Here is an 18,013-nt window from a genome sequence, read left to right as displayed (position 1 = left end):
TCCAATTTTTAAGCAAATATTGCGCGCACGATTTATATACATTTCAAATAAGAATCGAAACAACAAGAGAAAGAAATTTAAAAAATTATCGTTTCACTGTGACATAAATACTACATAATTGTTTCTTCAACAACATTTGGATTCGAATTATGTTATAATTTCTACCTCTTATTTTCAGATTAATAGTGCGTAGTAATACAAAAAATTCAAGTAATGAAATGCCATGTGATACATCTCATCAACTCTATGAATAATTAATTTGAATTCAAGGACTTGAATAGGTATTCTGTATTTACTTTGTAATACGTTAGATGTTTTTAACTGGCGTAAGTGGATTAACTGTTCTTTGCGGCATATACACACACACACAAACACACACACACAGACACACACCCACACACACACACACACATACACACATACACACACATATATATATATAAAATTACAAACAATCGCTATGTTGACATTCGCACGACGAAATTCGAGCGGGAAGGACGCGAGACTGTGTGTCGTCATATTATTATATCTCGAAATACGATTAAAATAAATACCAAGTGCCAAACGATCTACGAATAATTAAGGATTATCAACCAGTGAGAGTAATTAATTTTTGCAATAATTGCGTCGAATAAGTACTTAATAATCATACCAAATAAAATGACAAACATCATTTTTCAATTTTTTATTCATTAACAAAACATGGACATACGAAACAGTTTGCCTCATTATGCGATATATTTAATTAATAACACGTTATTAATCCCGCATTTTAATATTTCTCGATTATCAGTCAGATATTCGACGCTTATACATCAGTGATCTGGTATCACGTACATACTTTATCGAATTTAATCGCTTGAATCAATAAAGCGATAGAACATTCTTAAATATTTTAACTTTAATTCTAACTTGTATATCTATTTTTATCTTGTCTTGAAATAAAAAATTTAAAAAATGAGAATGAACGTTGAGAACATTATATACAATATGTAAAGTACCGCAATTATCATATTCTGGTGATTAGTGCGCGCGTGATTATAATTAATCGTCTTGGCAAGTGAGCGTCGCATGAATGTCATGAAGGACCAACAAAAGACAAACAAGTGAGAAGACGATCCAGAAAAGCATTGAATGACAGCAAGGTAACCATAATAAAAGGTAAGCAATTTATAATTTTATTAATTTAATATTAATTATTTGGAAAATTAATTGCTCATTTATCTTCGCAATGATGACTCAATTTACATAATTGTGTAATACATAAGATGTATATAAAATATTTTAAATCTCTTATTCTAAAATATATTCAACATATTATTTAAAATATTTTATATCAAAATATTATTTTTAAACATATTTTTAAACATATTATAACTCGAAAACTTATTTCATGAGCGTTAAATTTGCGAGTAATATGAAGATCAATTTATTCAGGAGAAACATTTTAATTTTAAAATAAAAGTACGTAAAATATATAAAAACATTAACTTATTTTAATATACTTTATTCTTGTCAACTAAAAATATAATATCGCCACACATTTTTCTAATTGTAAGTTAAACGGTGAGCAAAAAAATTCAGCATTAAATTATTTCGAAAATAATTAATTTAGAAAATATTTTAATATTAAAATCATAGAAGAGTAATTAATTGCATTAACATAATTTTAGCAGTACAAAGGTCGGTGAGTTTTTAATTAATTTTTAAATTTATTTTGCGAACAGCAAATTCATGAATATTTCGGTAGCAATTAATTGTTATCAATATTGTTAAAACTTTATTCACTTTACCGTTTTATACAATTATATTTAATATTAATATTTTATATGTGTGTATTTCTATATAATATTTTGTATCTAAAAAAAATAAAAAATTTTTTGTATCCCTTTTTTTTATTAAAAACTTTCAACTAATTGACAATAAATATGAAATTAAAACAACAAAATCAATTCTAAATAATGCAATATTTCAATATTAAAAATTAATGTTTCAATTTTAATATAAGACATTTAATTAAAAGAGTTCTAAAGTTACTTTTTATCGAGAAATTTTAAAATTGTAATGCTGCAATTATCATAAACTCATCTTTCTTAATGACAAATTACCAACCAACATCATTTCAATATTCGACAATAGACTAATATTGCGGTCAGCGAATGAACAAGAATGAAGAATTTGGATGCGGCCCTGAAAGTAGTAACCGGCCTGCGTCGAGGACACCAGGTACGAATATATTAAAGGTTCTGCTCCCAACGGGTGGCTGCCGGTCGTGTCGGACGTGTCATATTAGGATAACCAGGTCTCCAGGATTCCATACCTCGTCCCCCGCTTCGTTTGCGACGCGAGAACGATACGCGCAGGTGTGTGAGGGGTTATTAAAATTTTCGAATCTCGAACTGTGCGATCTCTCTTTCTCTTTCACTCTAAATCGCATTATTTTTCAAGCCTGCAATTTTTCGGAGAGTTTCCACGGGACTGCTCTCCCGCAGGCAGAGGTGACGTGAAAAGTGGAGCGATTTAGCACGCTCGAATCCCGTTTTCTCCGTTTTCCCTCTTGTGTTCATAAATTATTCACTATTCTCTACGACACTGGAGTTTTCGAACGGTCTCCATACAGTATTCCAGTCATCCACAGATCACATACATATTAACTCCTATTGTTAACTTTCGAGATACTACTAAAAAAAAGTGCCAGCCGCGAAGACTTGCGAGAAGATAAAAAGGGGAGACGAGGCGTTGGAAATCGATATTACTGTTTTCTTCATGTCGAATTGTAACACTATGTTTCAGACCGTTATCTTCTAATTGCCTAACAGAACATTTCCGAAACGAGATACATATCCTAGATTGTCGGATATCGCGTTCGTGTTTCAAACAAAACCGATACCGGATCGTCGAGACACCACTGACATCTGGCTCGATATAGGTGACAAAGAACCTGGCTAATCGTGGTAAGCCGACCAGTAAATTAGCGCTGGTAGGGTTGTCCGTGAAACCGGTAAGCGATGAATCGGCACGGACGACCACGAAGGCCGTCACCGAATCTTTTAATGGGCATTCGCATTTTTCAACTTCCCACGTTTAGCTGGACCCGGGTATAGACTCGTCCCTAAGCCATGTGCGCGCTCGTAAATTAGATTTCTGCGACGATGATTTGTGTGACTGCCATACCGCGCCTCTTCGCCAACAATGATGAAAAAACAAGAAATATTCAGAAGCGTACACATCTACTCATCATAAAAACAAATTTGAAAAATTCAAAGCTGTTTTAGTAAATTTTACGAAAAAGAAGAAACAAATAGAAAGCGAAATAAAGTATATATATATATTAAAATTGATTATATAATTGCATCGTATTTACAGAGTATCATAAAAAAAATTTCATAGACTTTTTGAAACTTTGCTTCATGTTAATCGACAGACATATTGTATTTGGGCTGTCGTTAATTGATACGCATCTCGTATAATATTCATATATTGCTAGTAATTACGTTCACAATGAGATTAATTCCGAGCTGAAATACGGCATGCAATTAAAACGCAGAATACTGAGTCAAGTTAGAGTCGAATAAATTAAACTTGGAAGCTTTCATTCTCTTTGAAAATCGTAAAGTATCAGAGTAATCAGAGAACATTTAATCGGATTTCATATGAAATGCATCAAATTATCATATTTAATCTGGGCATAACACAAAAAATTGCACGGCTCGTTGAACCAAAAATCAGGGTTACTAAAGTTCCATTTTTCAAATAAAATCTATATCAGTGATAAAAACTGGTTTCCGAAAAAAACTGATCTTTTCTGTTCAAATGTTAGAATAAATAGAAAATCTTTCTATTTATATTCATTATAATTGAGTGTTTTCTGATTCAGCATCCACAATATCCACAGTAAAATCTGTAATGGATTAGAAATCGACATAGCAAATAAATTAGATTTTTTATTAGAAAATGTTGAATGGTAAACGCGAAAATTTATATTAATAAAAATTGTTAATCTGTTACTATAAACATTTTTATTAAACTAAAAATTAATATAAAATTTACTTTAATTAACATTTTTATCTCAAAAATTTTTGTTTTAAAAATTTTATATATTCATTTAAATGACTGTTATTGCATCATACATATACATACATATATATATATATTAATTTCATTTTTTAAACTATAACGATTAGTATGATTTATTAATTAAATCAAAAATATCTTTTAAAGTTATATAAATAAATTTTAGTGTTACATATATAGTTTTATTTTTATAGTTTTTACTAGTTGTCATTCCATTAAATAAAATACAGAATAGTAAAAATTGGAATATACCATAGTTTTTCGCTTACTAGACTTTTCCGGTCATCAAAAACACATTACTTTAAAGATAGAAAAGCTAAAAACATTGACATATTAAATTAAAGCTACAATTCCAGCAATCATTAATTAAAATAAAAATGTTAGGAAATAAGAGAGGAAAATGATTTAGATTTCATGAAAAATGTTTCATTGACGACTCACGTCAAGCGAGTTTATTAAAGGCAATTACCCCAAGCGGACTGCGCAAAAGCGCCACAAACGTATTGTCAAAGAAAGACTGGTCGAATTCCGTTAGATACACGCATAATTACCCCTCATGTTCTCGCGCATTCGCACAATCGCGTGACGCTCGTATAATCCCGTCAATGTCGCTCGCGAGCCATCGTCAAAGGGGAACGACGGTTTATTAGAGAGATGCAGGGGAGAGGGGATTAATATCGAAATGTACCACCGGCGGCGATAACTCCGACTGTCTTTGATGTCGTATTTCGTTTTGTGCCGCGACAGACAATAAAATGGCCGAATGGAATCTCATTTTCACGCCCGTTTACTACAGACACGCGAGTTGCCTCTCCCGGATTTCTACGAGTAAAGCGCGCATGGTCACCGGAAATGCATCCGGCCGTGAACGTTGTTGACGAATGATTTACAATAACGTTAATAATCGTACGGTAGAGAGAGCCGATGAATCTTAGGTGTTAAAAATAAAATATACATCATATCCCTTTACACATACTATTGAAAGAGAGATAGTGTATTAGCAGAAAAATGTGAAAAAATAGTGGTACATTACTGAAGAATTTTTATATACTTCATAATAATTATATTAGAGAGAAATAATTATTTCACGCTTAAAATTTCAAAAGCGCTTCTTGTTACTCGTGCGTTATACTTTTTCTACGAAAACCGAGTATATATTTTTTCAGCAAAAATTTATACCGTTTCTAGTTTTAATTTTTTACTTACAATGTGTGATATATAGATATATGTGTGATATATGGATACTAACATTTAATTTTTAATTTACAATAGAAATGTCAATAAACTTCGTTCTTTAACGATATATTTTTTTATAAATTCTTTTACTCGATTTATGGTTTATCTTAATATGTCAAATATATATATTTAACATCAAATCAATGTTTGAAGCAATTTCGAGCGTAAAAACATTATAAACGGGATTCGTGTTTTCTTATTCGTTTCTCCGATAACGGTAATAGCCGAGGAAGGAATCGAAACTTGTCCAGCGGGACAAATCATCCGATCCCTTCCTCAAGATACACGAGCATAACTGAAATTCCTTGGAATCGACGATCGATAATCTGGCCGGATCTTTTGTTCGGTGGCGCGTGTCTCCACTTCGACGATGTGTGTGAGTTAGACAACGAATACTACGGTAGATTTACACCTTCCGTCACGTGGTTGTAATCCTTACGAGGCGGAAGCGGCGTCAAGCTCTCTCGGCCATGAATATGCGCAAACATATATATCAAGTGTATGTAATATGTATATACATATATTAATTTCACATAAATGAGATTTCTTTTAATCTTTTTAATTTAATTTTGTGAAAAAATACAAGTTTGTGTAAGTTTTAAAATATGAGTTAGAATACACAGACGTCACGACATTAAATTAATAGAAATTATTGAGAAATTTACAGTAAAAGTTTACGGGGGAGGAAAATTAATTGAGATATTTTGTTACAAAGTAATGTAACTTTTTACTTGAAAAGAAATATAACGGCGGCGTGAGACAGAACGAGGGAGAACGAATCGGAAATATCGGCGGTTAAAGTTCGAAGCGGGTAAAGTTTCGCGTATCATTCTTCCGGCCAACTTTAATTCCGACCAGGCCACTAGAGCGATTTCTTCGAGAAGACGCGATTTATTCGAGCCATTTGTGACCCGGTACGAAATCGATAATTGGCAGATGGAGTGAATATTTTTATTTACTACTCACAGCTACAGCCCACGATTGGTTAAAGTTATATCGACAATCCTCTTAGGTGTCTGCGTAAACGAAGTTGAAAATATCATTAGAGAGTTGAAGAGAAAAAATTTCATTTAATATTTATTCCTTCGAAAATAGAAAGAGCAATCATACAAAAATAAAAATTATCACATCTTCTTGATAATTTTCTAAGAATTTTTTTTTAAATCTATCAAATTTTTGATAAAACAAACGTTCACAAAGGTTGCATCATAAATATAGAGATTGTCAATCACTCGATCAAGTAAAAAAAACTTTACTATGAGATATTTAACTTAAAGTTTTACGTACACATATCTTTATCTTGTCTTCTAATCTTAATCCCTCTGACAGAAGAGAATGCGGATATCGCGAATCGACGAAAGCCATTTTTCTCTCCCATACGTCGCCCCCGAGTGCGAATTCTGATTGGATCCGGCCACGTCGAGCGCATGCGTGACCACGCGCTCCACGCGTATATATCTCACTTAATGCGTCGGATTCAAACGCGCGTGCGCTGCATTGCGTTCTACGTACGCGTGAAAGAGGCACCGATAAGCGGAGGCCGTTCACTCATCTCTGGCAATTAGCTGCCAGAAATTCATTAGTCCCGTATCGCGCGTACGAAAGAAATATATCATAAAAAAATTTTGGAGAAAGGCTTGAAAAAAAATCTAAGTAAAAGGTCACGAAAATAAAAATGCAATAAATAAAAAATTTCTTCTTCCTAATTTAGCCGTCTTAGCAATTTGCTCAATTCCGTACACGTTTAATCACGCTTGGGATGCGTCTTAATTAAATGCTTTACAACGGACGTGCGGTAGAGAAGGAAACGTGCGAGAGCAGGAAAACGTATATAAGAGAGCGTGTCGAGGAGAAGGAAAGGAGATTTTATTATGTGCGTGCGTGCGTGCGCACGAAGGAGAAAAGTGGCAAGAGGAAGGTGCGAAACCACGCTTCTGCGACTTCTTTTTCCCGCGTCGGGAGGGTGCGCTTAATTGCGAGTTTAAGTAATTAGTACACAAAGTGGGACTTCGACGAGAGGGCCTTCTCCGGTTCACCTTTTTCCGCTCACTCCTTCCTCTCTCTTTCTCACTCTTTTTCATGCGATTCTCTCCTGCATATTCGACGACGATCGCGTGTCGTCGCCTCTCGTGACGCGTAATAATTGCTATACGACAGTGTCATGTAATGATGTAACATAGCAGAGACATCAGTTGATGCAACTTTGTGTTACGAGATATAATATCACGCGAGAATTATCTCAAAATTAGCTGGTTTTCCTTGCTATCAATAATTATGTATAATATAATGAAGATGTTTACTGTGACATCGACGAATCGTCGCCTATCAAACAATATGTTGGTTTCATAATAACCGGCGGTCCTAATTTTTAAAGTAATTAACGTCATCTCCAGATGATTATATTTGCGATAGGAAATTTGTTCTGCGTCAGAAGCACGTGTGCTAGAGGTATCGTCACCGCGAGTAATTATAGCCACGAGCGTAATGTCTTAATTTCTAGGCAGGAGTGCGGCACCATATGCGCCATTTGTGCTAACCCGGCTCTTATCGCGTGTAAATGTTCAACACTTACCTCAGGAGATAAGGCGCGCCGTATTTTCATGCAAGTATGTCTGGCTCGATGAATCGTGATGATGGTAACTTCGCAAAATCCTCCGAACCCGATGGATTATATATTTTTCACCGAGAAAATCGCGATCGTTTGAGATAACAAGACGTCACAAATTGCTCCTGCAAGCGACTCTTAATCATTTTCTTCGACTCGATATTTGTCTCGTTTGAAAATGACGCGTACTCGGCGATTTAACGAGTTATGTATCTTCACGTTTGAAGATACTTTCGAGTCGCATGTAGATATTCACGTATCATGTTAAAGAATTGGCAGTCTTATCATTAAAAAAAAAAAAAAACAGAAGATGAAAAGAATTTTTATTATATTCTGTTAATCTTATATTTAATCATAATGAGGATCAAACAGCTGTCAAACTAATCGTTACAAAATTGCCAAATCCACAGTCATGATGTAAGCGTCATGATGTGAGTATCTAAACGCGCGCGATGCGTTCGACCCGAAAGTAGCTATCTTCGAACGTGAAGGTACTCGTGAGATCGGCACTCGAGTGTGTAGTATGTACAGCCTCCTTTCGAAATCCCACGCGCGCGTTTCGAATACTCTTTCGCGTGACCCATTATGACCGCGGTGCGAGAAGCAAAGCGCAACGAGAATGAAAGAAAAAAAAGAAAGAAAAAGAGAAACGGAACAAGAGAGAGAGAGAGAGAGAGAGAGAGAAAAAACGCACGATTTGTCACTCACGACGTCATGCTTATCCGCGCGATACATCACGAAACGGCGCGCACAGTTGGCCGTAATTAATCAACGGTGCAGCGATAAATAATTAAGATTCGAGCCGCGCGATCGCCTCATTAATTATCGCCGCGTGCGGTGACACGCGTGACACTCTGTACGAAGTAGAGGCGTTTAAAGGCGCGCAACTCGCGGCAGAGTTATTTTCTTTTTCTCGCCGTTTTTCACAGTCGCCGATCGCGCCCGTGATAAGCGAGACGTTTCTCTCGAAACGAACAGGACAAACGAGAGCTCGCGAGGATTGTCGAGATATCGGCGCCGGCAGGTATACTTTCTTGCTATCGAGAATTAATTACGTTATCTTATGTTAGCTCTGCGTGTTTCGATTCTTATCAAACATCCAAAACTACATATATTCCCGGCCTGATCGATCCGTCAGAATTAACGTAAAATCGTCGTCTATCTTTCCGTCCGGGGACAAAGTCTTGCTCGTGGTAAAAATCACGTTAGAAATCGCTTATTCACGATAATAATATAATTGAACTTTGTCTTCGATGTATCGCAAGAACCTGGCGTCGTATAGTGTCAAGGAGATAATTACAATTCTATAATCTAAAGATTCAATTTCTGTGACTTGACGCTTTTCTCTAATGGCGAAAAAAAAAAAAAAGGAAAAAAAGAGGATACGCTATCCATGTAAATTAAAATCTTTAATTCGTAATCAGCACGTCGATTATCTACTTTACAAGCTCCCATTGTTCTTCTCGCTTCTTAAGGTTACAGTTTACCGCGTCGTTATCGCGAGAAGCCATCCGTTCCGACCGCATACCTCTTCTGAAGTACATAGAGCGAGAGGATCCAAGTCCGCATAAGCGACGTTGAAATTTCATTCAACGCGCTCGCGTAAAACGCGACGCCGTTTCCACGCCGACAATACCGCGCTAATTATCGTCGTTGGAGCTCGCGACAAAAATTACACGCCGCTGTCACACCTGGTCGGAAGGTACAGGCAGGTATTCGAGTACCTAAACCCGCGCATGGAGTCGCGGCGTGTTTCTCTGAGCGGTGGACACACACACACACACACACGCATGTACATACACAATGACACAATAAATACGACGTCCACGTCGAGCGGCTCAGGTTAACGGTGTGAGACCCGGAGCGAGGCGAGAGAGCTGATGAGAATATAATTGCAAAGTCATTCATCAGGCATCGCGCGCGGCCTGTGTACGTGAATTACGTTAGAACGGAGCGCATGCGAGGCCGGTCGCGAGAAAGCAGCCATCGATATCGTATATATATATATGTGTGTGTATATATATATATATATATATATATATATATATATATACAATATATACGCGCGCACCGTGAGAGCACGAATTACGTATGTACGCGAGCATTCCGCGGAATCATCGAATTCCAGGGACGGAATCGCGCGACGCGCGTTCCAACGCGCTTCTTTCTGTCATCTCCGCTCTTCGATCGGGAAGAAGCGACAAGGTATGGCGCGCGAATGCTATAATCGATATCGGATAATTTGAATATGCCCAAGTGAAGATGGAGATGCGAGATATGTTTCATATATTCTTATATCCGTGAAATTAGATTATGTACAGGGTGTCTCGTGTCGATTATATGAAAAAGTTTTGTTGGATGTTTATTGACAATATTGAAATATTCTTGTCAGAGAATTGAAAATTGCAAGCATTCGAAAGATGTCTGAAAAATTCAAAAAAATAAAATCGATATTCAATAGCGCGCGTTTAAATCCAAGATGATAATTTTCAACATTTCTTGTGTAGAAAGGTAGAAGAGATAAAGATTTTTGAAAATACACAAAAACTTAAAAACAAAGTCAAACGATGGCATAAATTTATATGAACATTTTTTTTAAGCGCTATAATCCACCTCTTTACATATCATAAATCTTTTTTGAAGAAATTCGAAAAACTTCATACATTTTAGGAAAAAGAGAAATAAGTTCCTTTTATACATTATTCATGCGTTCTCTGTTGTTTTGAATCGTACAATTAATTATCATTTAATATTTCGCGCGTTTACGTAAAATAAATTGCGTGCCAGTTGTGACGAGCATCTCCGCGTGAAATCGGACTTAAACGCTCAACGACGAGAGAATGGAAAATTGCATAAGAATCTGTGACTCGCGTGATAAATATGCAACTTCGAACGTAACCGCGATATTTTTGTAAAACTTGGGATTTTATCAGTTCTCGCGACTCCAAACATAGTTAATTGACGCGGGTGACGCAAAATTACGTCACGCGCAAGATGTACAGACTTCGATACTTGAAAGATATTTGACACATACACACATGACGTTTAAAATTCATTTATTTAATTAATTTTATCTAATTAATTTTATTTATTTAAGTATCAAAAAAGTGTGATTGTCGACTATATCTTTTACACTGATGCAGACTGTAACATGACATTTCTTATGTCTTATAATCAATCGTAATAATTATATCTAATTTTACATGAAATATCCGAAGAATATGCAGAATAAGCGGAATAAAGTTGTAAATATATTCTTCTACAATGATAAATGTGTTGATAAGATAAATTAATTAATTATTTATTATTTGAAATTAAATCAAAAACCGTGTAAGATAGATGTGATAATGTCCAGCAACGTGATAAAAAGTTTAATGGAAATATAACGACTCTACGCTAATTATATGCTACATAATTTAAACGTAAGAGTTAAATGATACAAATGCGATTTACTTCGGAAATTGAAAAATTCAAGTTTATACGTGCGATCGTGAATTTCCGAATCGCAGCATCCATTTACGGATTAATCGAGTGGTCGTTATCGAAAAAAGCCGTCGTCCCTCGACACATTCGTGACATACCACCAATACGCTCAACGCGAACAAAGCTAGAGAACGGTCCAGGACGTTTACAGCCGCTAAGCGATTACACGGTACGTCGTTGAGGGACTAAAGCCGGTATATTGAAAAATTACGCTCTTACGTAATTAACGGCCGAAAAGTCCCGACGAGATGAATGCCAGTACGCGCGCGAGCCGCTAATTCCCACTCTCCTTCGTCGCCGGACATCGACGCACATGGACGTGGTCCTTCGTCTCTCCCTCTCCTCGCGTATTCTTCTCTTTCTTTTTTATTCCCTTCTCTCTTTCCCTCTCTCTTTTTCCCACAACCGGGAGGGAGAACGGTATAGATGTCACGAAGATAGCAAATTTCATTTGTTATTTTCTCTGCGCGCGGACGCGGACGCGAGAGGAGAGCGCGAGCTGAAACGCGGCGACGACGCGACGGCTTCTTTCACACGGCTCGCACGCGACATTTATCACGCGCGTGACATTTTAATTAAATGCGATGACACTCCTCGTTCGATCCGGACGAAGCGCGTGTACGCGCTCGCGCCAACACCTACGCCCGTCGATAACGATATTATATGTTTGCCGCTTAGCCCGTCCCGTCTTTCTCTCTTCGCTCGTGTCCGCCTAGTCACCCTGTTGTACCTTTCTCCCTTCTCCATATCCCGCAACGCGGTACCGTTCTCTTTGCGTTTCTTTTATTTCTCTTTTTTTTTTTTTTTTTTTTTTTTTAATCTCGAATGAGCACACGGACCAACGATGACGACTGACATACGGCCACATCGAAAACAACACGCGAAATTGTCCGCCGTGAATCGGAATGACAAATCACCCGCGCGGAGGATTCTCGGCGACGAAATTAGCCGGTCGTTTCGTTAATTTCGACGGCGATGACAAAAATCGCACGAGGACGATGACCGTTAAACGAATACTCTATACAGTCATTTTCAACCCTGTGACATTTATCAAAAGGTTGTACTAAAATTAGACTTTAATAACGGTTGCGTTCTGCTACGAGTCGAGACGCATAAATGACGAAATCGCAATTGCAAAACTCGTCGCATAGCAATCGTTTATATTAACAATGCAATCATATATATATATATATGTGTTGCAAAAAATGTAAAATTGCGCAAATAATAAGTATAATTATACAATAAAACATTTTCAAAGAGTCTACTTAAAAATTTTGTAAAAAAATTCTCTGAAAATTCTCCCTGATCTTCTAGGATGTATTTTTGTTTCAAAATTCTAGCTAAAAGAATATTTTTAAGATTTTTTTAGTGTAACTTTCTAAAAGAAGCTTTTTTTACTATATACGTTTTTAATGCTGTTCACTAAAAAAATACAAAGCCACTTAAATTTCAAGTGCTATATTTGCAAATGTAATGAAAAAAAAACTGAATAGCTTTCGTAAAATTAACATTTTTTTTACTTAATATACTTTACATAACATATCCATTTTTTTTTACTACATTTTTTTCACTACAAATTTCAATAAAGAATATATACTGCGTATTCAATTTAATTGTCAAGGTCCATATTATATGAATATGTAAAGAGGTGGATATATATTTTAAAAACATAATTCATAACTTATTGTTAGCTGATCGGATTATCGACTACTTACATTATAAAAGCAAAATTATTAAAGAACTTTTTCAGAAATTTTCTGAATTCTAATGAAAAAAATTCCCCGATTTTTTTCAAATATAAAAGAAATCTTTAAGAATTCCAAGTTTTCGTGTTTTTTCAAAGAACAAATACTTTTATTTAATTATTTGTGTAATTTTACACTTATTATTCACGTCATTTTACATATATTTTTTTACAGTGTACTTTAATTCTTCTAATTAACTCATTATAACTTATTATTACGCAATTATATAATCAAACGTCAAACACATGGTCACCTCACCTGTAACGCGAAAGACGTAACGAATTAGATAGCGGATCGCAGTCGAAATTAGTAGCCACGGCTGCGCAGCCCGAAATTCTAATCGCCGACGTGATCTCCCTCCGCGCGGATAGGGCCCCGTGCGATAACTCGACGCGTGACGGCATTATAACGACTCCGGACGGCGCGGGAGGGCCGATAAGAGGACCGGCGAGGCGGGCGGGACCGCGGGCGGACCGAAAATTAAGACAAATCACGACGGATTACGATCGCGTTAAATTAGCCCGGCGGCCGATTCGTCGCCGCATGCGAATCGTACATTAAGAGAGACGCCGGGCGTCGCAAATGCAACGACGCCGAGCGTTTTCGTTCCCGATGCACGGTCACCAGGACGATAACTCAGCGTGTACGTACATACACCTCTGCACGCGCGCGACCACCGTGGGTTATCAGCTGACGCGAGACGGGACCTGAGTCGTTATCAGTGACCGGCGGCTTGAAAAATCACCGGCCGGAAAATAATTGTTAAGTGCTTTGTTAGCGCAATAAACGTGCAATGACTAAAGGGAAGAACTAGGACAACAGGGGGTGAGAGATAGCGACGATCTCTCTGTCAAAACGAAAGAGAGGGGAAGGCACGTCTCCGTTTGTAAATATCTAAAATCAAGACTAATTCACTGTTTATGATAAAAGAAGAGATTGTCGGCTATGTTGAGAAATTAATTTCAGAGATCTCGAGAGTGATTTTAGCTTGCGCGGTAACCGCGGAAATATAAAAAGTCACCGAATATAATCGAGTAAACTCGCGGACCTGTCTACAAGTAAATACAAGTTTACAATATGTACAATGTGCGCCGCAATAAATTCCCTCGATATCGCTCGTTAATGATCGCCGTTGTCGTGGCGATAACTCGCCGGTGCGCAGTTTACTATCCATTTCCGAGCAGAGTGCGTCGCGGTGCGTAAATCACATTTCGTGTAATTTATATCGCGAGTAACTCGTAAGGTAAAGTGAAATATAACCTTTCGTCGTACGATAACTGAAATCGTGACTCGGATCAGATATCAAAATTATATAGAGTAATCGTTATATTAAATAATTATTTTAAAATAAACATATATATAAAAACAATTTATCATTGGTATCATTAAGTCTATTATCTCGTTTAATATCTCGTGTTTATGAACTTCCGATACTGCTCTTCTAACGGCCCTCGCAGCATGAATTAACGTCCATCCTGACGTAATTTACGTATACTTGATTTGCGTACAACGCATACCGAAGTACATGAAGGCGGACAAATGCCTATAAATATTAACTCGATCGCGAGCAGCTGTTTACGTCTACTAAAGTATAACGTATAGGAATCTATCCTAAAATTATGTGAACAAAATTATTGTTTACGATTTTAGAAGACTACAATTTCTATCGAAACTTGTATCAAAAGACTAATAAAAATTTTTTTTTAATTTTTTGGGGAAATGTAGAAAGGGAAGTGTGTTTTCTTCAAGAAAAAAAAATATAGAGAGACTCGTGTGTTACGTGCCTTGACTTTTCATGCGACTTTAAGACGAAAGTCTTAAATCGGCATCGCGTGCAAGAAAATGAGAAAAACACCGAAACCGTTTTAATGCAGGGAAACTGCGCGACGTATTGCTCCCAAATTGCTCATAAAACAACGGCATCTCTTATTTTGACGGCCGTACATAAATGTTCAGCGCACGATACAAATCTCTCTCGCAATTCTCGTTAGTAGAAACACTAACCCTGTAGAAACGCGCCGACACATGCGTTTCTAAAGCATCGAAAGATCCTCGAGTAACCGGGAGAGATCCATGCCGGTGGTCGATTCGGAATAAAGTAGCGTACGGCAGTGAAATTTATATCTAGGACGCGTTGTGACAATCTCTCGAATCGAGAAAAGGGCCGCGATCGTGAAGCGGGTCGACTACGAAGTGTTTACCCGCGACGAATTTGTCGCATTAAGAACGCATTAGCGTCAAGTCGAGTTAAGCGATCGGCGTGATATAAGGGGTCGACAGCGCGCGCATGCCGAGGAAGTGGGTGATTATTAAGTCGATGGTCATATCCAATCTGTACTCTTAAACCCTTAAACTTGACCTTTGTCGTTAATCCAATAAATTCTCTTCCACAAATAAATCGTAAATAAAAGAAAGAAAAAAGTTTATTTGCACGATATCATTTTTTAATTTTATTTATAATTTGTTTTACTTTTTCTTGTTCTCACAATCGCGATAAAAAGTCTTCAATTGATTAAAGTAGAGAAATGTGAAATTTTATTTTTTCCATATATTTTATACGGTTAGATGAATGTGTGTGATTCGGGAGAAGGAGCGAGAGAAATAAAATAAGGAACTTGTTTTAGGGTTTGCCCAGGCTCCTGGTGGTTGACGGTTCGGTTCGGACCGGTGGTGCTATTAACGACATTAACGCCATTACGAGCAAACACGGCTCTATATCATCCCGAGCTGGCGGAATAATAAACGATAAATTCTGGCGAAAAAAATACGGCGTCGAACAAGCGTAACCCATTTGTTTGCGATAAACTGACTCGGAGGCTAGTCCGACCAGTTTGCAGCAGCCGTCTCTCCGACGGACGCGACTGCACCCCTCGCCATCTTTCTACCATTTTTTTTTTCGCGACTACCCTCTCCTTCAACTTGTGAACGCTCAAAAATTATTTCCTCTTCCTCGCATCAAAGCGTTATAAAAAGTTGATGAAAAATCTTTATCGTGAATCTGAAAGCGATATATTTTTTTTTCGCGGATTCAATGATTACTACTCTGACGTAGGTACATTTTATTTAATATTTTGCAGTTAGCGACCAAGTTCAACCGTCGGTACAAATGAGCGAATAAAAACGATGTATTAATAAATTTCTGAAATCCCTAGTATATCTTTTTCCAGGCGAGTTTGCAGGTGTTACCTTCGTTTTTAACTGCTGACGGGCACGAACTTGTAAATTTTCGCAGTACCTGAAATATTACTTGGCGCAGACATTTTTTGAATTTTATCACGATCTGTCTCTGCGAATAAGAATTACAGCACGTGCTTATATAGCGTTATGGAGAAGCGAGAGAAAAAAAGAAAAAGAGAGAGAGAGCGAGAGAGAGTGTGTGTGTGTGTGTGTGTGTGTGTGAAACTAGAAGAAAAAGTTCGATTCGAGTGATCTACGCTCGCTCGAGTCTGCTTAACGAACGAGTATGTGATTACGTGTCTTAATCATGCGTGCGAATACGCAATAAAGGTAAAAAAGAAAGAAAGAGACGGAGAAAAGAAAGAGAGAGACCGGCTGCGATTTGTCAGAATACACTGCGCGCATATGTTATCGTGCCAATTAACAAATTGGAAGGTCCGACAGGATTTCTCGATGTCGACTATTCGTCGTCATAACTATCGCTAATATCATAAACGCGGAGCAGAAGGAGAAACTGCCTTTGAGCCGTTCTTTCTAGCTACAATTTTTTTTACATTTTTGCCTAACCTGTGTATTCCAGAACGAATATATATATATATATATATATATATATATATATATATATATATATATAAAATATAATGAATATATATATATATATATATATATATATATATATATATATTCATTATATTTTATATTATATTTCATTTATTTCAATTATATAAAGTCTAGAAAAGAAAGAAAAAGGTGAGGAGAAAAAAAGATCCATTTCGTCGCTAAAGAACATCAATAAGTGTATAAATACATAGTTAATTTGAAAATTGATAGTTCGATTACTACATCTAAAGAATGATTTAATAGAGTCATTAATAGTTTGATCATAATCTATGAGGATCATTACATATAATACAAAAAGTAAACAGAAATATTTTTAGAAACATAAAAACTAGATTTAATGAGAATTTTGATGATAATTGCATTTCTTGTAACATCTCTTTTGAAAAATAGATATTTTCGTTAACAATTTATTCATTTTTGTCAGCAATTTAGAATACGTGCCATTTGTCGGGAGCAATTACTTGGAGACTCGATAGTAAAAGGCGTCAGGTGCAAAATGTACATGACGTATCTTCGCGAAGACGGGAAGAAGATGAGGAGGAGAAAAAGAAAGAGAGGGAGAAGGGCGCTCGCTCACCCACGTTCGTAGTAATTATCACGGTTACGGCTCTCGACGGTGGGGATACGCGATCGTTTAAGTCACTCAGGATAACAAGTGCGGAATTCTCAGTTCGTTAACCCGCTCGCTAGCGAGATGGATTAATGAATCCGTTAGATCTTTCGATCGGCGCGCCCGTCCCAGAGTAAGAAATCGTATTCGATCCATGCCGGTGGTAATCGCGAGCTTATTATCTCGGCGCCGTGATTTTTCCACCGATGAAAAGTAGCCCGATAAGCCTCGTACACGCTCGTTGCGATCTCACGTCACTGTCGTCGCTGTTGTTTTTGACAAATGTACCAGTATCGGTCGGCTAATTGATGCGCTGCGAAAATATCGAAGGAATAATTTCTTTAAGCGAAAGCTAATCTGTACGCAGGCTGCTTCTCTCTCTCTCGACACATGAGAGGGAATTTATTCGATCGAAAACGAATATCATCGAACGTTACCGATCTCGACTTGTGATCCTACGTT

At 36.9% G+C, this 18,013-nt stretch overlaps 1 protein-coding gene and 1 long non-coding RNA gene across 4 annotated transcripts in view; one reads left to right on the top strand and one right to left on the bottom strand.

Moving 5' to 3' along the window:
* Nucleotides 1-18,013, bottom strand: part of Soxn (SRY-box transcription factor soxNeuro) — a 97,764-nt gene that overhangs the window by 65,768 nt on the left and 13,983 nt on the right. The window lies entirely within an intron of this gene.
* LOC140663083 (uncharacterized) lies at nt 480-16,897 on the top strand. 2 transcript variants are annotated; one of them, XR_012046216.1, is made up of 3 exons: nt 480-1,161; nt 2,140-2,226; nt 15,768-16,897. It is a non-coding gene; the product is annotated as an uncharacterized lncRNA (long non-coding RNA). The 2 variants fall into 2 exon arrangements; XR_012046217.1 differs by lacking the exon at nt 15,768-16,897 and adding an exon at nt 2,794-4,266.

This window comes from Anoplolepis gracilipes, chromosome 2 (genome assembly GCF_047496725.1).
Source record: "Anoplolepis gracilipes chromosome 2, ASM4749672v1, whole genome shotgun sequence".
NCBI lineage: Eukaryota > Metazoa > Arthropoda > Insecta > Hymenoptera > Formicidae > Anoplolepis > Anoplolepis gracilipes.
The sequence above is the reverse complement of the archived record's forward strand: the minus strand, read 5'-3'. Positions and strand labels throughout refer to the sequence as shown.